The sequence below is a fragment of the Podarcis pityusensis genome (assembly GCF_964106645.2).
Source record: "Podarcis pityusensis genome assembly, chromosome: 8".
NCBI classification, from domain to species: Eukaryota; Metazoa; Chordata; class Lepidosauria; order Squamata; family Lacertidae; genus Podarcis; species Podarcis pityusensis.
The window spans coordinates 12,408,274-12,429,984 of record NC_138033.1 but is presented as its reverse complement, the minus strand read 5'-3'; the positions used below and the strand labels follow the sequence as shown (position 1 = coordinate 12,429,984).

The 21,711-nt window shown below is 48.4% G+C and overlaps 1 long non-coding RNA gene across 1 annotated transcript; it reads right to left on the bottom strand.

Annotated features, from left to right (window-relative positions):
• Nucleotides 1-1,580: 1,580 nt before the first annotated feature.
• Nucleotides 1,581-20,245, bottom strand: LOC308484581. Its single transcript, XR_013990009.1, has 5 exons — nucleotides 20,129-20,245; nucleotides 11,996-12,142; nucleotides 8,759-8,890; nucleotides 2,442-2,601; nucleotides 1,581-2,000 (listed from the first exon to the last, which is right to left on the bottom strand). It is a non-coding gene; the product is annotated as an uncharacterized lncRNA (long non-coding RNA).
• Nucleotides 20,246-21,711: the final 1,466 nt, after the last annotated feature.

Here is a 21,711-nt window from a genome sequence, read left to right as displayed (position 1 = left end):
GCAGTGTGTACCTGGGTCAGAAGGCACCATGACAGTGCACAGCCTGTTTCATAGCAGGTGGATACTTTCTTGTCCCAACAGGTTTTTGGTAACTTTCTGGTTTTAATGAAGAGCTGCAGCTGTGCTGTTTATATTGTAATCATTGGTATGGTTTAAGAAAGTTTTATATACCTATGTTGAAATCCCTTGCAGGAACTTTGTTCAGATGTTCCCATATTGCATCACATTACCAGCAAGAGTAGAATGGGTTGTACCTTAACTGTGTCATCTGATCTATTTTTGTCAGTGGTTACCTGAGGCCACATCAACCTGGGCCTCATCACCCAGCATCATCCTTCAGAATGAGCCTCATCCTCCACTCTGCTTATCTGAGACAGTCTATGGGTTCTATCTCTCTTGGCTTTTGGGGAGAATTAAATCCAAAGTAAGTGGGGAAAACATGCCAGCCATGCAACCCTATCAGTATTTACTTGGGTGGCAATGCATCCCCACTTTCCTTTCAGGCATCACCAATACCAAGAAGAGGAGGCACGACAACAGATATTTGGGTGAAATCAGAACACAACATTATTGATTACAGATGTAAGTGGTTTGACATAGGCATTGGGTAGACCCCACCCCTTCCAACCCTCCTGCCAGAAGAACTCACAGTTTGAGGTAAACTGGAAATGAGGAATTATTCTTATTCTTATTCTTTGTACCCTGTCCATCTGCCTGGGTTGCCCCGCCACTATGAGCAGCTTCCAGCATATATAAAAACAAAGTAAACCTTAAACTTTAAAAAGCTTCTCTAATCAGGGCTGCCTTCAGATGTCTCCTAAAATATATAGAATTACTCATCTCCTTTACATCTGATAGGAGGGCTTTCCACAGGGTGGGCGCCACTACTGAGAAGACCCCTTGCCTGGTTCCCTGCACTTTAATTCTCGCAGTGTGGGAAATGCCAGAAGGACCTTGGTGCTGGATCTCAGTGTCTGGGCTGAGGAGGTCCTGACATACATAATGGGGTAATACCCCCACTGGATTGCACGTGGGGAGTATTGTGGCCCGTTGCCCCCACATGGGCATACAAACAGAAGCTTCTCCTCTGGATACCCCATTTGGGGGAGGGGGCAGGCAGAGACTGCAATCAGTGCTCAGATTAAGACTAAACCTATCAAATGCCCAAGTTGTAAAAATTGCTATGAGGGTGCTGAAAACTAGAGGGCTAGATCCAATTTCCCAACTGGGAGATTTTTGAAGGGGGTGCACAGTTTCCACCCCTCACATAACAGAGAGATGTGGTTGTCAGCTACAAAAGAAGTACATTGAGTGTACCTTGATTAGCTACAACAGATGGGGTGGGGTAGTGATTGCTTTACAGTGCTTGAGTGTGAGAAGAGGGTACCCAACGGGCTAAAGTGACCAAGTTGCTTCTCCCTCTCATCAAACGATCCCCTGGGCCAGAGGAGTGTCAGCTGAAGAAATGAGGAGCTAGTGGAAATTTTCTTTCTGATCTGACCGTTGTGTAGAAATAAATTCACATCACACAAAAGTAAGTTTTAAAGCTTTACTTGCAGAAACTGGTTTTAAAAGTTACAAAAGCAATAACTGATACAGTGTCTCTGTTATATGTTTCTATTCTTACATATACTGTTCAATCTATAAACTAGCAATTACCAATTTGATCCTTCTAAGAACATTGCCCTTCCCCAACACCATGACCAAATATCCTTAATTAGATAAATACTGAAACACAACACAGATGTTACAGCAACAACAATTTATTTTGATTGTGAACAAAGGAAAATTTAACCCGTATATCATGAGGCAAAGCCCCCAAGACCCATATTTCTACTTTAGCTTCTCTAACCCCTGCACCACATTTCCAAAATAGAGGACTCAAAATCAAGGGTCCTGTGAATCCCAGTCGCTCTGCAATCCCACCATGGACAAGCAACCTTCACCTCCATTGAGTGGTGGACTCCAAAAGGAAGAAGGTATTCTCCTCTCCTAATTACCTGTCAGGGAACTGACATCGGAGCGAGAAGCGAAGGGGAGGCTCCTAGATGATGCTGGCGAAGGACCCAGCAGCAGGGGGAGAAACAGCTCAGTAGAGGGGGAAGCAAATCAGCGCAACACCAGGGATAAAGGGGGGCAGATGGGGGAATCGGAGAGAGGGCTCCAGGACTCTTCACTGGACCTCAGTGAGGAGGGCACAGGTCCTCCGCTACCCACGCCCTCCCTGCGCAGAAGACTCCCGCGCAGTGAGAGGAGGAGGAGACTGGGTGTCAAACAACTTTTATGTTGGAAGAGGTTCAAGAAACGCCCACTGACGGATTCTGCCAGCGACTGAGGCAGCCACGATGAGAAAGGGCTGTGCAGTCAGAAAGGTTTAACAAGGCAAATTAGCCTAGAGAGGCACCAGTTTACGCACGAGTAACTCATACCCACTACATTACCCTTCAAAGTTAAGCGGCTGTGGGGAAGGCAGAGTGTCACAGCATCTTGCCTGGGTTATAGTGCCCAAAAAGTATCCATTATACGGTGATGTCCTCGCCAACTCACAAAAAGACGGGGTCGCACAGCCTTTATAAGATACATCAGGAACCAAACTGTTATCTGGTAAAGAGAAAGGGGCATGGTCACAGGAGTAATGGGTAGTGTCAGGGAACTGCCATCGGAAGGAAGGGAAGTGAAAGGGCTCACACAGGTTGGGAGAGACTCAGCAGCTGAAGAGGGAACCAGTAGGGGGAGAGGAGCTGAGCTGAGGGAAAGGGAGCTGGAGGGATGGCTCAGAGACACTTCCAGCGAAAACAGTGGGGAGGTTTCAGGACCTCCTGTAGGGACACCCACTCCTCGCCGGAAACTGTCACGCAGAGAGTCCAGAAGACGTGTTTCCGTTAAGGAGCTTTTATGTTGGAAGCGATTCCGAAAGCAACCACTGTCGGAATCTGCCAGCGACTGACGGAGCCATGTTTAAGGGGCTCCGTTACAGACAGAGGTTTGCAAACTTGACCAAACTCTGAGGGACTAGGATTTTACACACAAGCAGCTCATCGTCCCATCACAGCATTCCGACAGTCTCCGTGAGCAGCTTGTGCAGGAGAAGGCATCATGAGCAACCCAGCCGGAACCGGAGAAGCAGGAGCTGGAGCGGGTCCAAGCCTGGAAGAAAGGTACCGGGTGTTGGAGGTCCAGCTAGCGCTGCAGACGGCGAGGCTTGAGGAGAGGAGGGCTCAGGATGCAGACAAAAAGGGGAAAGACACCCAGCTCGTCAGAAAGGTACCAGGATTGGTGCAGAAGTTTGGGGGGGAGCCCAAAGACTATCATGGCTTTCGGACAGAGATGCAATATGCCCTCAATCTGCAGTTTGATGAATTCCCTGACGAGGAATCACGAGTGGCTTTCGTGATTGGGCATCTTGAAAAGGGGGCGAGAGACTGGGTTAGACCCCTGATGGCAGCGAATAGTGACGTCCTAAAGGACACGATGAAGTTCTTTCGCGCCATGGATCTGATGTTTTCCAGCGATATTGAACAGGGAGTGGTCCGCAGACAGTTAATGGCTTGCAAACAGGGGAGCCGATCTGTCCGTGAGTACTGGACTGAGTTCACCATGTTGATCCATAAATTGGGGTGGGATCTATCGGCGGAACCCATTCAAATGCTCTTTGAAGAAGGGCTTTCTTCGGCTGTGAAAGACGAACTTTCCCGGGCGCCCAGGGCGGAGTCTATGGACCAGCTGACCAAATCAGCGCTGACCATAGGAGCGCGCCAGGAGGCGAGAGCATTGGAGAGGCGGGAAGGGAAGGGGGAACGTTGGAAGGAGTTCCGCATTCCAGACATTCCAGAGCCAACTTTCCCGCCGGCAGAGCCGATGGAAATCGGAACAGCGCGCGCGCGTGCAGTTTCAAAGCCCAGTGAGGGGGGAAAGAAGGAGGGAAAAGGCGCCCGGAAATGCTATCTCTGCCAACAGCCAGGTCACTTTGCCAGAGTCTGCCCCCAGAGGAAGGAATGGCAAGGGATGGTAGGAGCTGTGGAGGGAAGAGAGGAAGAAATACCGAAGCAAGTAAAAGCCAACGCCTGGCTGCCACCGTCGGGGCACAGCAGCCAGGCCAAAGAGCAGTGAAAGTGCCCACGCCAGAACCTCCTAAACCCGCCCTAGTGATAGAAGTGGCGCTAGAGCTGCCAAACGGACACCCTCTAAAGATAAAGGCGCTGTTGGACTCAGGCAGCTCCTGCAATTTCATGAGCAAAGAGTTTGCAGCTGAACACCAGATACAGACGATCCCTTTAAGCAACCCCCTGCAGGTGACCACGATCGATGGCAGGGAGCTGTTGGGAGGAGAAGTCAGCTTGCAGACCGTCCCAATGATAATGAAGGTGGCAAGGCACACCGAACTGATAGCGTTTAATGTGGCCACCTTGGGAGGAGCTCCCATTATATTGGGGATGAGCTGGCTAGCGTTACATGATCCGCTGGTGGGCTGGCATCAGAGAGTGGTTTCTTTTGGTTCAGCACATTGCTTAGAACACTGCAAAGAGGGAAAGGGTTTGGCAGGGGCCCAAGCCACCCTAGCAGGGACTGAAGTAACGGAGAACGTGAAGGTACCACGACAATACGCAGATCTCCGCGACGTCTTCAGCGAAAGGGAAGCTGACCAACTACCCCCGCATAGACCCTTTGACTGTCAAATCAATTTACTCCCTGGGGCACAGCTCCCTGTAGGCAAGCTGTACGCCATGTCAGACAGAGAGATGCAGGAGCTAAGAGAGTTCATTGACAAGAACCTGAAGAGAGGGTTCATCAGAGAGTCCAGGGCGGTGGGGGGCAGCCCAGTGTTTTTTGTGGATAAAAAAAACACGAACAAGCCGAGGCTTGTGTGTGACTTCAGGGCCTTAAATGCAGTGTCAGAACCAGTGGCTTTCCCTATGCCCAGGATTGACGACATTTTGACAAGGGTCAGGAAGGGAAAGATTTTTACTAAACTGGACCTAAGGGGGGCGTACAACCTGATACGAATAAGGAAGGGGGATGAATGGAAAACCACCATGTTCACCCCTTTGGGGGCATTTGAATATTTAGTTATGCCCTTCGGCCTACAAGGAGGCTCCGCGTGCTTTCAATCGTTTATGAACCACGTCCTGGGGCCTTTGCTTTACAAGAATTGTGTGGCCTTCTTAGACGACGTGTTGGTGTATTCTGAGAATGAGGAGCAGCATGTGAGAGACGTCAGAGAAGTGTTGAGCAGGCTGCAAGCCAACCAGCTGTGGGTGAAACTGGAGAAGTGTCAGTTTCATACCAAGGAGGTGGAATTCCTGGGGTATCGCCTGTCAGACAAGGGATTGGCCATGGATCCCGGCAAGGTCCAGGCGGTGCTGGAATGGAAAACACCCAAAACAAGGAAGGATGTGCAGAGGTTCCTAGGATTTGGGAACTTCTATCGTAAGTTCATCCGAAACTTTGCCCACCTGACGGCGCCCATTACGGACTGTCTCAGCAGTAAGAAGAAGTTCGTTTGGACTGAGGAGGCGGAGCGAGCATTTGAGGAACTAAAAAGGGCCTTCGCCTCGGAACAACAACTCCTGCATGTGGATTTACAAAAAACGATGAGAGTGGAAACTGACGCATCAGACAGAGCTATTGGGGCGGTGCTTCTGCAGCCAGGGAAGGAGGAGTCAGAGTGGAGACCGTGTGCCTTTTTTTCGCGAAAGCTGAACAAATCCGAGAGGAACTACACGGTGTATGACCGAGAACTACTAGCCATTCATGAGGCGTTCCGGAGATGGAGGCACCTGCTAATTGGCGCACAACATAAGGTGCAAGTGTGCACTGACCACAAGAACCTAGAGTATTGGAGGACGGCACGAGTGCTCAACCAACGGCAAGTGAGATGGGCCCAGGAGTTCTCCAAATTTAACTTTGAGATTTGTTACGTGCCAGGCCCAGAGAACATTAGGGCGGACGCTCTCTCACGCAAACCTGAATATTTGGAGGGGGAGGGAGCACCCGAAGAGAGACATGTCATTCCAGAGGACCGCTGGGTGTGTGGGGCGGCATTGGTGGGACAAAGAGAACTGGTAGAGGAAACAGAGAATGATGAATACGCCCAGAATAAGCTCAGAGGTCTTAGGGGTGAGGGAGAGGAACCAGGGGGTTTCGAGGAAAGAAATGGAGCTTTGTATTACAAAGGGGCACTGTATATCCCTGAAGGAGACTTAAGGGGGAGGGTACTCAAGCAGTTGCACGACAGCCCCACGGCGGGGCATTTTGGACAACACAAAACCATGTGGTTGGTCACCAGGGAATTTTGGTGGCCTAAGGTGAGGGAAGATGTACGGGAGTATGTAAGAGGGTGTGAGCAATGCCAGCGAGCCAAAGGGGAGAGGCGGGCACCGGCGGGGCTATTAGAACCCTTACCAACCCCAGAACGACCTTGGGAGGCAGTGTCGATAGATTTTATGACTGATCTGCCGAAGTCCAAGGGGAAAACAGCCATCATGGTGGTGGTAGACCTACTAACAAAGATGTGCCACTTTGTAGCCTGCTCGCATGCAGTCACGGCGGAAGAGACAGCGAAGTTATTTGTAGAACACATTTTTAGGTTGCACGGAGTGCCATTGAGGGTGGTCTCAGACCGAGGAAAACAATTTACTTCCAGGTTCTGGAGGAAGCTCATGAGCTTACTGCAGGTGGAGGTCAACTTTTCGACTGCCCGGCACCCTGAAACCAACGGGCAGGCGGAAAGAGCAAACGGGGTCCTCCAGCAATACCTGAGGTGTTATGTCAATGACAGAGAGAATGACTGGGTAGAAAAGTTGGCGCTGGCGGAATTTGCCTACAACAATGCCGAGAATGTGTCCACAGGGATGAGCCCCTTCTTGGCTAATTATGGGTGTCATCCCAGGGCTTTCCCAGGGGGAGAAGGGGAGAGATGGGGTGTCCCGGCAGCCGAGCATTTTGTAGAAGAAATGGAAGCAATCCATCGTCAGCTCCAACTCAACTTAGAAAGGGCGAAGGAAGAATACAAGAGGCAGGCAGACAAGAACCGAAGGGAAGGTGAAACCATAAGGGTGGGAGATAGGGTGTGGCTGTCAACCCAAGGGTTGCCGTTCAAAGGAGGTTGTAAGAAATTAAGACCCAGGAGATTGGGTCCCTTTGAGGTCATTCAACAGGTCAACCCAGTGGCTTTCAGGCTCCGGTTACCCAACCACATGAAACTGCACCCAGTATTTCACAGGTCGTTACTGTCACCGTATGAGGGGGGACGAGAAGGGATGGCCACTCGGGGACCGGTCATAGAAGAAAGGGAATGCAGCAGCCATGTGGCAGAAATCCTCGACGCCAGGTGGAAGGGGGATCAGGTGGAGTATTTGGTAGCGTGGGAAGGAGAACCGGAGTCAGAAAACACTTGGGTAATGGCAGAAGATATCAATGACGAGGTATTGATAGAAACGTTCCATCAAAGGTTCCCAAGGAAACCTCAGCCTGTGGAGAGGTTCCGGAGGGAATACTTTGGGACCACCGATGAGGAGGAGGAGTTGGAAGGATTCTCGGAATCGGAAGGGGAAGGGGAGATGGACTCTGAGGAGGAGGAGTACTTCGAGACCAGGAACCGCAACAGGTGGAGAGAAGTGTTCGGGACATCGGAAGATGAAGGAAGTTCATTCCGGGGTTTTGCCTCCTCACCGCCCGTAGAGGAGGGGGCGAGAGGGGATGAAGGGGGCCCTGGAGGGGAGGTGGATGTCAGGGAACTGCCATCGGAAGGAAGGGAAGTGAAAGGGCTCACACAGGTTGGGAGAGACTCAGCAGCTGAAGAGGGAACCAGTAGGGGGAGAGGAGCTGAGCTGAGGGAAAGGGAGCTGGAGGGATGGCTCAGAGACACTTCCAGCGAAAACAGTGGGGAGGTTTCAGGACCTCCTGTAGGGACACCCACTCCTCGCCGGAAACTGTCACGCAGAGAGTCCAGAAGACGTGTTTCCGTTAAGGAGCTTTTATGTTGGAAGCGATTCCGAAAGCAACCACTGTCGGAATCTGCCAGCGACTGACGGAGCCATGTTTAAGGGGCTCCGTTACAGACAGAGGTTTGCAAACTTGACCAAACTCTGAGGGACTAGGATTTTACACACAAGCAGCTCATCGTCCCATCACAGGTAGTAATGGATGTGGGTTTGTGCAGAAGAGACAGAATAGGAACTTTGTTGTTATTGTTAAATGTATTGCACAAGTATATAAAGCATGTCAGAATCACATCATGAGATGAATTCTTATTCTTATTCTTATTCTTATTACCCTGCCCACCTGAATGGGTTGCCCCAGCTGCTGTCAGATGTCTTCTAAACGTTGTATAGCTGAATATCACACATATGTTTAAAATGTAGAAAAAAATTAACTAAATTCTCTTTTAGTTATTATGGGAGAGGGGCCCAATCCACACTGAAATTGCATTCCATATCAGAGCTCCATGGCTGCTTTTACTTTTCAAAAAAGGCTAACGAAAACCCTCTTTTAAAAAACAGTCTCGCATGTAAATTAACAAACAGATTATTTCTCTATTTCTCACCCCCCCACACCGAAATATACAGGCTCATCTATATAAATATGAAGCAAAAGTGAGTTTAACACTGTAATATTTTCAAGAAAAATAAAACCTGCCCCTGCAACACACATGCAAACTATTTTCTGGCATGAAGCCTCAAACAGAATGACAGCAACCCATGCACCCTGGCAGGCTGTGTGTCTCCTCTCCCACTCCTTGGCTGGCAATGCTACTTACTATGAACAAGGACGAATGAAATGCATTGAGTCTCATTCCCATAACAACTGATAGTTTCCAAGTCCGGACAACCTTCTGAACCAGATGCATGACAGGCCTCACACTTTCGCCGATTGCGAACACGTTCTATGTCTATCAAAAGCAATGACTACAGTTAACACCTAGATCCAACCCATATATCTCCATAAAAATTCCTACATTACAGTTCTATAATTCTCAGAGGTGGTTGCAGTATTCTCCACTGCACTCTGCTTCTGGCATTAAACAAGCAGATTTGGTTACTACCTTGAAAAACTAGACAGAGGTGCCAGCAACTGGGGTGCTGGACTTCGCCTGTCTTATGGTGTGCTTTGGGATGGGAAGAGAGAGAACAGATAGGTTTCGGGTGCAAGACCGTCCTGTGATTAGCCAGCCCTGGTAGGTTGACCCTGAAGGGGCAACTTTAACAGCAGTTTCTTTCTGCTTGGTGTTTTCTGCTTTGGGTGCTATCTGTCCTTGGCAGGAGAAGGGATTAAGAGCTAGCTTTCAAGAGAGAGAAATATGCTGCTGATAGTTTTTCTCTCATTTCTTCTCTTAATATTCATACTGGTACTGTTTTAAAATATGTGTTATATTTTAAAGTCACAACTGAAATGGGCAAAAAAGAGTTGTACATTGTAGTGGATGACTTGTAAAGTACAGTGCTGGGTTGCCAATGTAGCTAATTTGCCACTGCTGCTTTTTCTGCATTGCTTATCTTCCATTATGCATTGTGGCATGTATTTCTTATTACTATTAAATATATTTATGTATATAATGTTATGTATGTATATTATGTTGTTTCTTTGTTACGATGTTCCAAACTGTACTGTCACCTATAGAAGAATATATATGTGTATGTTTGTGTGTAACTGTGTTTTTGTGCATTTTATTTATTACTATTATTATTTTGTATGTAATACATTTATATACACTTAATACTTAAAAGAGGCCCCAGGTCTCTGCATGTGTACACACACACACACACACACACACACAAACACATAAACACCAGGTAACAGTGTAGGACTTCCCGGAGAGAGGCATGGCGATTATTTCTCTGCTAGCTCTGCCTGACAGAAGATAATTACATGGTGATTGATAATAGTCAAACAAATAGAATGGCTATTAAATCACTCTGGACATAAGGATGATCTGGGAGTTAGCTCCAAGATGTTGGGATCAAGGTCATTTTTCTACAGCCTAGGCCTTGCAATTTGGACAGGGTTTAGAATGAGCTGGCCATCATGCCCAAATGCCACAAAATTGCCTTATAAGAATCACACCCTCTCTTTTAAAAGCATCTCTTGGACAATGACATTGTAATGAGAGACACCCCTCCATTTGTTGGGGTGAATCTACAATTGAAAATCTGTGGGTACCATTTTCTGTTGTTGAGAAAACAGAAAGGAAACTAATTCTTAAAGTGTCTAAAGTAGAGCAGAAAGCTTGATTTATGGTGGACAAGAAAGATTAAAACATATGATAGGAACGTAAAAAATCCGGTATGTAAAAAAATCCATAATACTTTTTGTTTGTGTCTTTGTTTGTTCCCTGCCACTAAAGTACTGGAGAAAATGAAAGTGACACAGCCATAATTAGCTATGCGAAAGGAATCTGCAGAAAGGAATCTGCTTTAAGATAACACAGTCACACTTATGGAAGTCCAATTCTGTGAGGAAACATTAAAATGGATTAAGTGGCTAATACGTTTCAGAACATTAAAAGTATCTCTTATGCCAAAGGCACATTTGGATCATCCACTAACTGTTGGTAGTATTCAACCGTTGATGGCTGAACAATTAAAAATGATCAGAACAATATTTGATGAGGAAGAAAATGAGTCAGAGGATGATGAAAAGAATGAGCCAGAGGACTCTAATGTGGGAAATGGAAATGGGGAATGTGCAGAGGCTTCAGACCAAATTGATGAAAAGTTGGCAGGACTGCATCAGGAAATAATTCAATTGAAGGAAGCAGATTGTCATGCGGAAATCGAAATGACTTCCATACAAGAATTTGGAGAAGTAGAAGATAAAATCACAAATAATGATTGTGATAATAATCTGCTTTTGACACTGATGGAGTCAAGAAGGGACAAAGCTTTGGGACTTCAGTCCTGGCCTTTCTTTAGTTCTAGTAGAGAAAAAGTATTCTGCATACAATCCGGAGCCAATAAAGTTATGGTACTTTTTATGGGGAAAGGCTGAAGAAAAAAAATGAAACTGGAAGGTCCAAGAAGAAAAGTTTGGGATGCTATCATAAACACAAAAAGAAATGGAACACAATATACAGAACTGGAAAATGAACCAACAAATTATAATGAGAAACAAAAATTGAATACTGACCCAATGTGTGATCACAACTGAGAGACTTTATTTGGACATTTTATGGAATTTAGTATTATTCAAGACAGAGTAATGGTAGTGGTAATTAATACAGGTAAAAGAAAAAGAAAAGAAAAAGGTTAACGTTTATTAATAATATGAACAATTAGGGAAACTTTCTTGGACTTTTTGTAAGAAAAAGAAATGAATGATTCTGATACACCCAGACTGAAAAGACATTGTTAAACAGAAACTGGAGAAGATGGATGTATGCATGGACCAAAGGTTTTCATAATCATATTTTCTTTTGTTTGTGTACAAACAAGTGTACACTCCACTTCCCTAATACTCCTTCCTTTCACCAAGCAGTACACTCAGACAATCCAACCCATGCAGGAGGCCATTTTAAAACCTTGACTGAGGAAACCATCATCACAATCCCAACACCCTTTTTCTCAACAGTGCTGCTTTTGTAGTTCTCTGGCTGGGGGGCCATCAGCAGCAACTGAGGGCTCCACTCACTTCCTCCCCAGTTCTTCCCAGCAGGACAACTCCCAGAGCTAAGTGGAATAGCAAGGAGCATGGAGGAAATGTATTATTCTCTCCTTCCCCCTCTCTAGTACCCAAAATGCATCCGGAGGGATCCACACACCCAAGTATCGTCAGTAAATGATGCCAATAAATGCTTTTGGGCAGTACACATGCTTTCTCTTTGAAACACAGGTTGTGATGCTGATTCTAACACTCTCCCATGTAAACTAGGGAAATGAATCAAGGACTAGAACAGTGCCATTTCTATATAACCAACCAAGGAAGAAATTTGAAACCTCAATGCTATTCATGTTTAGGAATATATACAGATATATAATTCTAAAAGCATGCAGCTACTTACCAGTATCATGTATTTCATCATTGCAGAGAAAATCGGCACAGCACTCACGGATAGTCTGTAAGTAACCGTCTACTGTAGTGAAACTGTAATTCTCTTCGGTACAATTTGGAGTACACCCCACTACAAATTTGTCTTTTTTAGAGCCACCTGTGAGAGAGAATTGGAAAGAAATAACTACATCTCCACACACAAAAATCAAGATGATTCTTATTGAGATCTATATAATGCTTTCTAACATATTTTGGGGCTTAATGGGTGATTTAAGAAAAAGAATGGAAGCACTGAATTTAGTTTCTTTAAGAATTAACAAAACCATGTAAATAGTTGAGGATGTTTCTGTTGAAATTTGGATATAAATGGGAGAAGACAGACTTGTTTTTCTACACACAAAAACTGGTAAGCACTCAAAGTGAGTTCATCCATCTATACCTGATATTCACTGAGTTGATTCAGTGGCCCAACTCAAGAAACTGCCTTGTACTATATTTTTAAGAGGCAAGGGTGGTGTAGAAATTACAGAAATGAATGAAGGAGATGGTAAGAAGAACTGGCAACCCTGGAAAAAGATAAGGCTAGTATGGGGGTTATGAATGTTCACTTCACAGAGCAAGTTCATATGAAGTAATAAAATACAGTAAAATAAATAAAGGAAGTAATAAAGGAAGAATTAAAAACCCAAGAGCATTTTGCACCTCACATTATAATTACTACAACAGGCAGGTGGTCTTTGGGGGCAAAGTTTGGGGACAGTATGCTGCTTACTGATTTTGGGGGGCTAAATGGGTGATATAAGGGGGGGATTTCAACAACTGAATTTAGCAGGCTATTTCTTCAAGTTGTTTCTTTAAGAATCAACAAAACCATGTAAATATTCTAGGATATTTCCAGTAAAATTTGCACATAAATGGGAGAAGGTGGAGTTGTTTGAGAGGCCAAATTCAAGAAGCTGCCTCAAACTATATTTTTGAGAGACAGAAGATGTTACTATGTTTTACATTTTTGTGTTTTTATATTGTAAAGCACCCTGTGATCCTCGGATGAAGGGTGTTATAGAAATCTAAGAAATGAATTGTCAGGGGTTCAGGAGCAGAGGCACAGGAAAGGGAGGAAATAGAGAGCGAGGGGGAGGAGTCCGAAGGAAATGTTAGCGATGACAGCGGTCCGAGCTCCATCTCTAAAAGTTTTGCACCAAAAACCTCGTAACGTGAGTGGACGCAGCGAGGGAAGAAGATTGGTGCTTCGCGAGCTCACAAAAGTCAGGCAAGATGACTACAGAACAGCAACTAGCAGCCCTGCAAGATGCAGTGACACAACTCAACGCGGAGGTACTCGCATCCAGGAAAAGGGAAGAGGAAGCGGCTGCCGCCTGCAGGGATCTCCAAGCCAGGTTGGAAGTGCTTGCTAAGCAGGGGCAACCAGGTTGGAAGTGCTTGCTAAGCAGGGGCAACCGGGACCCAAATCAGAGGGGATTGGGCTGGCGAAAAGAGGAGGCAGCCTGGTATCTCATTTCGATGGGAATTTGCAGCAGTACCCTAACTTCCGAGCAGACGTGCTGTTTGCGCTGGAACTGCTGGATAAAGACTTTAGAGATGAGCAAGAGAAGGTGGGGTTTATCTTGTCCCATTTGCATGGGGAAGCTAAAGCGTGGCTGTGCAATCTGTGGAGAGATAAGGATCCGGCGCTCCAGAATGCGGATGCATTCATTAAAGCGATGGATTCGTGTTTTTTATCAAATATAGACATTGATATCGCCAGAAAAGACATACATGGGCTCAAACAAGGCAGAGCCAGTGTAAGGCAGTACCATTCCCGCTTTTTTGCGTTAGTCCATGCGCTGGGATGGGAGAAGGATTCTGCCCCAGCCAGAGACCTTTTTTGGGAAGGCTTGAATGCAAATGTGAAAGATGAGATTGCAAGGGGGGAGAGACCAAAGAGCACTCAGGAGGTTGTCCGGCGGGCGCTGCAAATTGGGGTGCGTCTGGAAGAACGTCCATGGAACAGAGAAGAAGGACGTTGGGGACGTACGCCAGTGAGAGCACCTCCCCTCTTTCCCAAGGATGCAGCGCGTGCGCAATCCACACCTCCGCAGGGAGGGGGAGAGGAACCGATGGAGATTGGAAGCGCCAGGGCTCAGTCAGCAACCAGAGCCCTAACACCGGGAGCAGTCAAAGCGAAGCCTCCTAGAGGGAACAGGAAGTGCTACATCTGCGACAGTGCTCAGCACATGGCGAAAGAGTGTCCCCAGAGGCTCCACAAGCACACTGCAGCCTCAGCAACAGTAACAGACGCAACTCAGCAGAGAGAACCACAGCAGGGAAACGACAGAGTCTGGTTGGAGGAAGAGGCACTGGGGCCCAGCCAGACAAGTCAATGAAGCCGTCCCCAGAGATTTTGCAGCCCACAGACCCCCTCCCGCCCAAACCAGTGGTGCAGCTCACAGCATCGCTCCAACTACCCAATGGACTCACTATGGAAGTGCCGATTACCATTGACTCTGGTAGTAACGCAGACTTCATAGGACTGGATTTCATTCAAGAGCACAACATAGCACTCCTGCCAGCCACGCTGCCTCTGAAGGTTGTCACGGTGGATGGCAGGGAATTGCTGGGGGGGCAGGTGGTGCAGCAAACGCCTCCGATGGTGATGCAAATTGGGAATCACCGAGAAGTCATCAGCTTCAATGTCACCCAACTGTCGGACACGCCTATAGTATTAGGCATGAGTTGGCTGCACAGGCACAGCCCAGCATTGGCGTGGTACCAGCGACAACTGACCTTCGGCTCCTCATACTGTGCGGAACATTGCATTCTGCCTAGCCCGGAAGGGGAAGAGGATGACCCGCAGCTACAATTAGGCACGCTGCAAGCAGTGCCACTCAAGTACGCAGCGTTTTTGGAGGTTTTCTGCGAGAAGGAAGCGGACAAGCTGCCTCCCCACAGGTCCTATGACTGCAAGATTGACCTCCTGCCAGGGGCGACGCTGCCAACCGGGAAACTGTATTCCATGTCTGAAGACGAGCTGCAGGAACTCAGGGAGTTCATAGACCTCAACTTGAAGCGCGGTTTCATCCAGGAGTCGAAGGCAGTGGGGGGCAGTCCTGTATTCTTTGTGAAGAAGAAGGACACGCCCCAAAAAAGGCTTGTGGTGGACTATAGAATTTTGAACTCGAAAACCAAGCCCACAGCCTTTCCCATGCCCAAGATAGATGACCTGCTCGCAACGGTGAGGAAAGGACGCGTTTTCACAAAGTTGGATCTGCGAGGGGCGTACAACCTGATTCGCATACGGGAGGGCGACGAATGGAAGACTGCCATGTTCACGCCCCTGGGCACCTATGAATACAGAGTTATGCCCTTTGGATTACAAAATGGCTCCCACTGTTTTCAAGCCTTCATGCATCACGTATTGGCGGGTCTCCTCTACAAGAAATGCGTCTGCTTCCTGGACGACATCCTGATATTTTCAGAATCAGAGGAGACCCACGAGGGAGACGTCAAGGAAGTTCTGCAGAGACTGCAGGAGCACAGGCTGTACGCCAAGCTGGAGAAGTGCCAGTTCGACATGAAGGAGGTAGATTTCCTGGGCTACAAGTTGTCGGACAAGGGGCTCGCCATGGACAGCGCCAAGGTTCGCTCAGTGTTGGACTGGAAGAGCCCGCGCAATCGGAAGGAGGTCCAGCGGTTTGTCGGTTTCGCCAACTTTTACCGCAAGTTCATCAAGGGGTTCGCGATGCAGACGGCGGCCATTACCGACACGCTCAGCTCCAAGAAGAAGAAGTTCATCTGGACGGAGCAAGCGGAGCAGTCCTTTCAGAAACTCAAGCGTCTCTTCTCGTCCGAAGAGCAGCTACTGCATGTGAATCCCAGCAGACCGATGAGGGTTGAAACGGACGCCTCAGACAGAGCCGTGGGGGCAGTACTGTTGCAGCAAGACCCGCATGGGGACTGGAGACCGTGTGCCTTCTACTCCAGGAAGCTCAGCAAGTCAGAGCAGAACTACGCCATCTGGGACAGGGAGTTGCTGGCCATTCATGCAGCATTCAAGGCGTGGCGGCACTTCATCATTGGAGCCAAACACACAGTGCAGGTCCGCACGGACCATAAAAACCTGGAGTACTGGCACACGGCAAGGTTCCTGAACCAGAGGCACATACGATGGGCGGAGTTCTTTGCGGATTTCGACTTCAGGATAGAGTACATCCCAGGCGACAACAACATCATGGCGGATGCACTGTCCAGAAAGCCGCAATACCTCGAGGAGGCGGCACCAGCAGCGGCCAAGCACATTTTCGCACCGAAAGCGTGGGCGTGCGCTTCAGCAACCGTGGACCTGGATGCTGTACGTCGAGCACTGCAGAAGGACCCCTTCGCACAAGCCAAGATGGAGGAGGTGCAAAGGGGCACGGCGGAGGACGACGAGTTCCAGATACGCGACGGATTGCTCATCCGCAGAGGGGCCCTCTACGTACCGGGAGACGACCTCCGCGCGAAAGTACTGCAGCAGTTGCACGACGCACCCACCGCCGGGCACTTTGGCAAAGAGAAGACGGTAGAATTAGTAGCCAGAGATTTTTGGTGGCCCAAGATGCGGGGGGAAGTCGCGGATTACGTCTCGAGGTGCGACACCTGCCAAAGGGCCAAGTCAGTGCACAAACCGCCGGTGGGACTGCTCGAACCGCTGCAGACACCGCTCGAACCGTGGGAGAGGGTGGCCCTGGACTTTGTCACGGACCTACCCAGCTCGAGGGGCAAGACGGCAGTGCTAGTGGTGGTGGACATGTTCACCAAAATGGCCCACTTCATTCCGTGCGCGAAGGTGGCCACGGCGGAACAGACCGCCAAACTGTTCATAGACCACGTGTTCAGGGTTCACGGTCTGCCACGGTCTATCCTGTCCGACCGGGGGCGACAGTTCATCTCGAACTTCTGGCAGAAGCTGATGGGTTTCCTGAACGTCAAGATCAACCTAGCGTCGGCGAGACACCCGCAGACGAACGGACAAGCGGAGCGAGTCAACGCCATCATGCAGCAGTACCTGCGATGCTACGCAAATCAGCAGCCGGCAACATGGGTGGACTACCTGCCGCTCGCTGAGTTCGCCTACAACAACACGAAGCACGTGTCCACGGGGGTGACACCGTTCTTCGCCAACAACGGGAGGCATCCCAGAACCTTCCCGGGATTAGCGAGAGCGGGGGAGGGGGAGCCACAGGCAGCGGAAGCCTTAGCATCAGAGTTGCAGGAGGTTCACGAACAGCTTCGGAGGCAGTTAGAACTAGCAAAGCACGCATACAAACTGCAGGCTGACAAGCACAGAAGGGTTGGGGAAGACATACAGGTGGGAGACTGGGTTTGGTTAGCAGCCCAGGCAGTGCCGGCCAGATCGTTAGCGAAGAAGAAGCTAGGGCATAAGCAGCTAGGACCCTACCAAGTCGAGGCACAGGTCAATCCAGTGGCCTTCCGGTTGACACTGCCGGAGGGATCCAGAATGCACCCAGTTTTCCATAGATCAGTGCTCACGCCCTACAAAGCACCTCATAGATTTCAGGAGCCAGGCACGGCACCAGACCCGTTCAGGGAAACGCCCACAAGGGGGGGGGTCGCCAAGGCGGGAACCCGTCAACGAAGTCACAGAGATTTTAGACTCGAGATGGGGGGAAGAGGGAGTAGAATATCTTCTCGCCAGAGAAGGTACCCCGGCCAGCGCCAACAGTTGGGTGCCAGACTATGCCTTGGACGAACCTCTTCTCAAGGACGAGTTTCATGCCCTTTTCCCACACAGGCCCATGCCAGCCGAGTATTTCGACGACTGGCTTTTCACACCCACATTTTCAGCTAGCACATTCCAGGGGTTCACCTCGGACGAGGAACCGGCACTAGAAACACGTTCCCCGGAGGGATCACCCTCGGGGTCTGCCTCAGACCGTTCCTATTGGTGGGACAATCGACCAGAGGAGCAGTGGCGCAGGAAGTGGCTGGGGGGTCCTTGGCAGGCAACGTCCCCGGAGGAGACCGGGGGAGAGACGGACATGGACGTGTTGGGGGAGGACCTTGGGTTCGAGCACGGCGGCAAAGAGATGGAAGCAGAGGAAATTGAGGTCGGCGAGAGCACGGAGGACGAGCCGGACTTATCCGGCTGGATGCACGCCACGGGGGACGAACTGTATCCGGCACTCACCCCCACAACGACGGAGCACCCAGTACCCACACCTGAAGGAGGGGAGGGGGGAAGGGGGGGCTTCGAGGGGGGGATGGATGTCAGGGGTTCAGGAGCAGAGGCACAGGAAAGGGAGGAAATAGAGAGCGAGGTCTCTGAGTCTTTCCAGCGAATCGGAAGATTCACAGAAAGGGGCTCCCATGGTCAGAGCAAGGGGGGTGCCGAGGGGGACACCCCAGGAAGAAGGGGCCAGAGGGGACTCAGAGAGCAGCAGTTGGAAATCAGGACCAGCGTCCACACCAGAGTGCAGTAGGGGGGAGGAGTCCCAGGCATCGGGATCAGGCGGCGCACTGCCAGTGGGAGGACATGAGTCAGGATTGGCCACGCCTCCATCGGGGAGCGAGGAAACGGTCGAGAGGAAGGTTGAAGGCTGGGCGCGCGCGCCAAGTTCAAATGTACAGGAGGGCGGCGCAGTTGGCAGCCCGGATAGGGAGCCAGGTCCCAAAGCCCGCCGAAAAGAGGGGGAGGAGTCAGGGGGGTCAACGTCAGTGTCAGAAGAATCCAGGAAGGAAGGGACCCCGGGGGGTAGCAGGACCCAGAGGAGAAAGGAGAGACGTAAGAGGTGGAGTAAGGCTAGAATCTTAAACTGGTGTACAGGGGGCGGAGACTCAGATGGAGCTTCGCCGATCTAACCCCTAGACGTAGAGCTGGGGCGCTGCGGCTTGAAAATGGAAACTGTACTTCAATAAAGACTTTTGTACATTACTGCCGGCTAGCGTTGGTCCTCTGTGAGCTGGGACCTGGAGCCAGCTCTGACATGAATGAATACGACAGTAAGAAGAACTGGAAACCTGAAAAAGATAAGGCTAATAAGGCGGTGGTGAGTGTTGACTTCACAGGTCAAGTTCATAGGAAATAGTAAAATACAAAAGAAGAAATAAAAGAATATAACAAAAGTTAGAATTAAAAACCACACAGCATTTAGCACATCACATTATAATTACTACAACAGGCAAGTGGTCTTTTTTTTTTTTGAGGGGGGGCATTTTGGGGAACACTTCTACAGAGCTCCCAAACTCAGCATCCCTTTGGCACAGAACCTGTGGCTACTGCCTCTTTGCCCAAATTTCCAAACTATGGCAGGTCAGTTAATTCACTTACCTGATGATGCCCCAGCAATTTTACATTCTTGTTTATTGTTATGGCCTGTCAGTGTGGTACAAGACCAGGCACTTTTTAAAGCCTCACTTTGACATTTGGGGAGTGCGGAGAGAGATTAATCAATCACAGTCCTATATTGGGACACATTTCAGTCATGTAACAGTTCAGCCTAAGGTTCTTTCTTAGAAGATCCCATCTTGCAGCCCCAGTGATGGAAAGGCGTTGGGAGGGGAACAAACTGCAAAAAGCAGCTCAGTTTTTAGAAGGCTCATTCCCTTCTCATGGGAGTGGAGAAGCCTTGGCTTCTTCTGGTCAAGTTTCTCTGGTCCCTCTAATAGGTCCTTTGAGTATTCTCTTTGCAAAGAAGAGGCTTGACAGGAGAGGTGAGATCATTTGACTAAGAGAAATGGTGGGAAGTTTGAGCCCTTTCTTCAATGAATGTGCCCAGGCAGCATCTCTTGGACCTCAGCAAGAGAAATCTTCTGGATGCACCTTAGACAGCAAGCCCATTATATGTCAACAGACTAAACAAAGTGTTTTAGGCAGAATCACAGGCTTGGTTCACGTATAAACTCACATATACACCTTGTATCTTTTCTAGTTCTTTAATGGTTCAGCACTTAATGACTCAGCTGAATACATGAAATATCTCTCCACTTTTTTAAAAAAAATGGTTTCTGTCTCTCAACATAGGATGAGATCAAGATTCACACGTACATTTCTCGTGAACGTACATATGCAAGTCATCCCTAGATACTCTAGGGATGGTAGGCCCACAGACTCAGTTTTAATAAGACAGAAAAGTTTTGTACTCACGTAACCCGTTTCTGGTTAAATGGGCAAAACAAAGGCCATCCTCAATAGCGCAAAATGGATCCCATGCATCTTCACCCAAAGAATTGTCAAAACATTCCTCATATGCCATTGCTGCAGGGAAAGAGGAGGAGACAGTGCTACCCCATTGAGTTGCCCGTTTTTTGAGAAATGACATCTACATTCACGGTTAGAAATATGGCCATGATCGCACCCTTTGTTGGATGCAATCCACCCAGCCAGACATGAGCAGTTTTCATCTTCTTAGGATCCACTTGCAATGGTGGGTCGAGGGCTACATACATAGAAACACCAACTTCCTCCATCACACAAACACACAAATATACAGAGAAACTGGCAGATGCATAGTCTTCTTCCTATTCATAACCACATATGCATACACATGTTTCCACTTCTCAAAACACAGAGATGGGAAGCACCCTGACACCCCATCACACTTTCCTCCTATCCACCAATCAATTGAGGTACAGAATGGAATTTTGGAAGTCTTGTCATATAACAATCTTACTAGCTTTCAGGATTCACAAGCAGTAATGGATTGAAAGATGCATGTTCACAGACACACACCTCCCCCCCCCCCCTTTCTCACACACAAGCACACAGTGACAGACAGCCAAATAGTTTATATTGATTTATGCATTCACACACTAGAGCAAAGGCATCCCCTTTCCCCACCATAACACATGGTAATAGGAAAATGTAAACCACCCCCATTCTACCTTCTGCATTCCTATTGACCAGATATCTGGCTGTGTCGATCTCACTTTGTCCCAGCACCAGTCAGATGGGCACTGAGCGCCACAGTGCAATTTCAGAAATCCCACCACACATTCTGCACACAGCTCACAAAAAGCTGTTGGGTGCATGAGGGTAATGGGGAGAAAGGCACACCAAGAGAGGCTTCCCCATCAACCTTCCTCACAATGGAAATTGTGCTCATCAGCCCTGCCAAACTGCTGCTTGGCCAGCTGAGGGAACCACAATTACCAACACAAGGCAAAGGGTGAATCCACAGATAGGGGTCATAAGCAACCTGTTGCAGCTGGAAGGTTGCCTATAAGCCACATTGGTACCCCAGTCTCATGAGAAGTTTATCAAGCCAAAGCAGAGTAGCCAGATCAGCACAGGTAACACTGGGAGTGTTGACCCTAAAATCAAGCACTACCAGTGAAGACTTACATAAAGCCAATTTCATGAAACAGAAGTAATCTCTACCAGACCCTCAACTAATGAGTCCCATAACAAAATTACTATTCTATTTGACAGTGAGGTGTTTAGGGGATAGATTTTGTTTTGAATGGCTATAGAATTAATTTTATAATGAATGATTTTAGAGTGCTGTTTGTGTTGTACTTTTGTACTGTTTTATTGTTGTTAGCCGCCCTGAGCCCGGCTTCGGCTGGGGAGGGCGGGATATAAATAAAATTTATTATTATTGTTGTTATTATTTATTATAGGTCCTGGAAATGTGGTTTGTTGGTCTTCTCCCACCCTCCAAAATTTATAGTCTGTGTCCCCAGATCCTCTTGGTCTAATCCACTTTTTTCAGCTTCCTTTCTCATCCA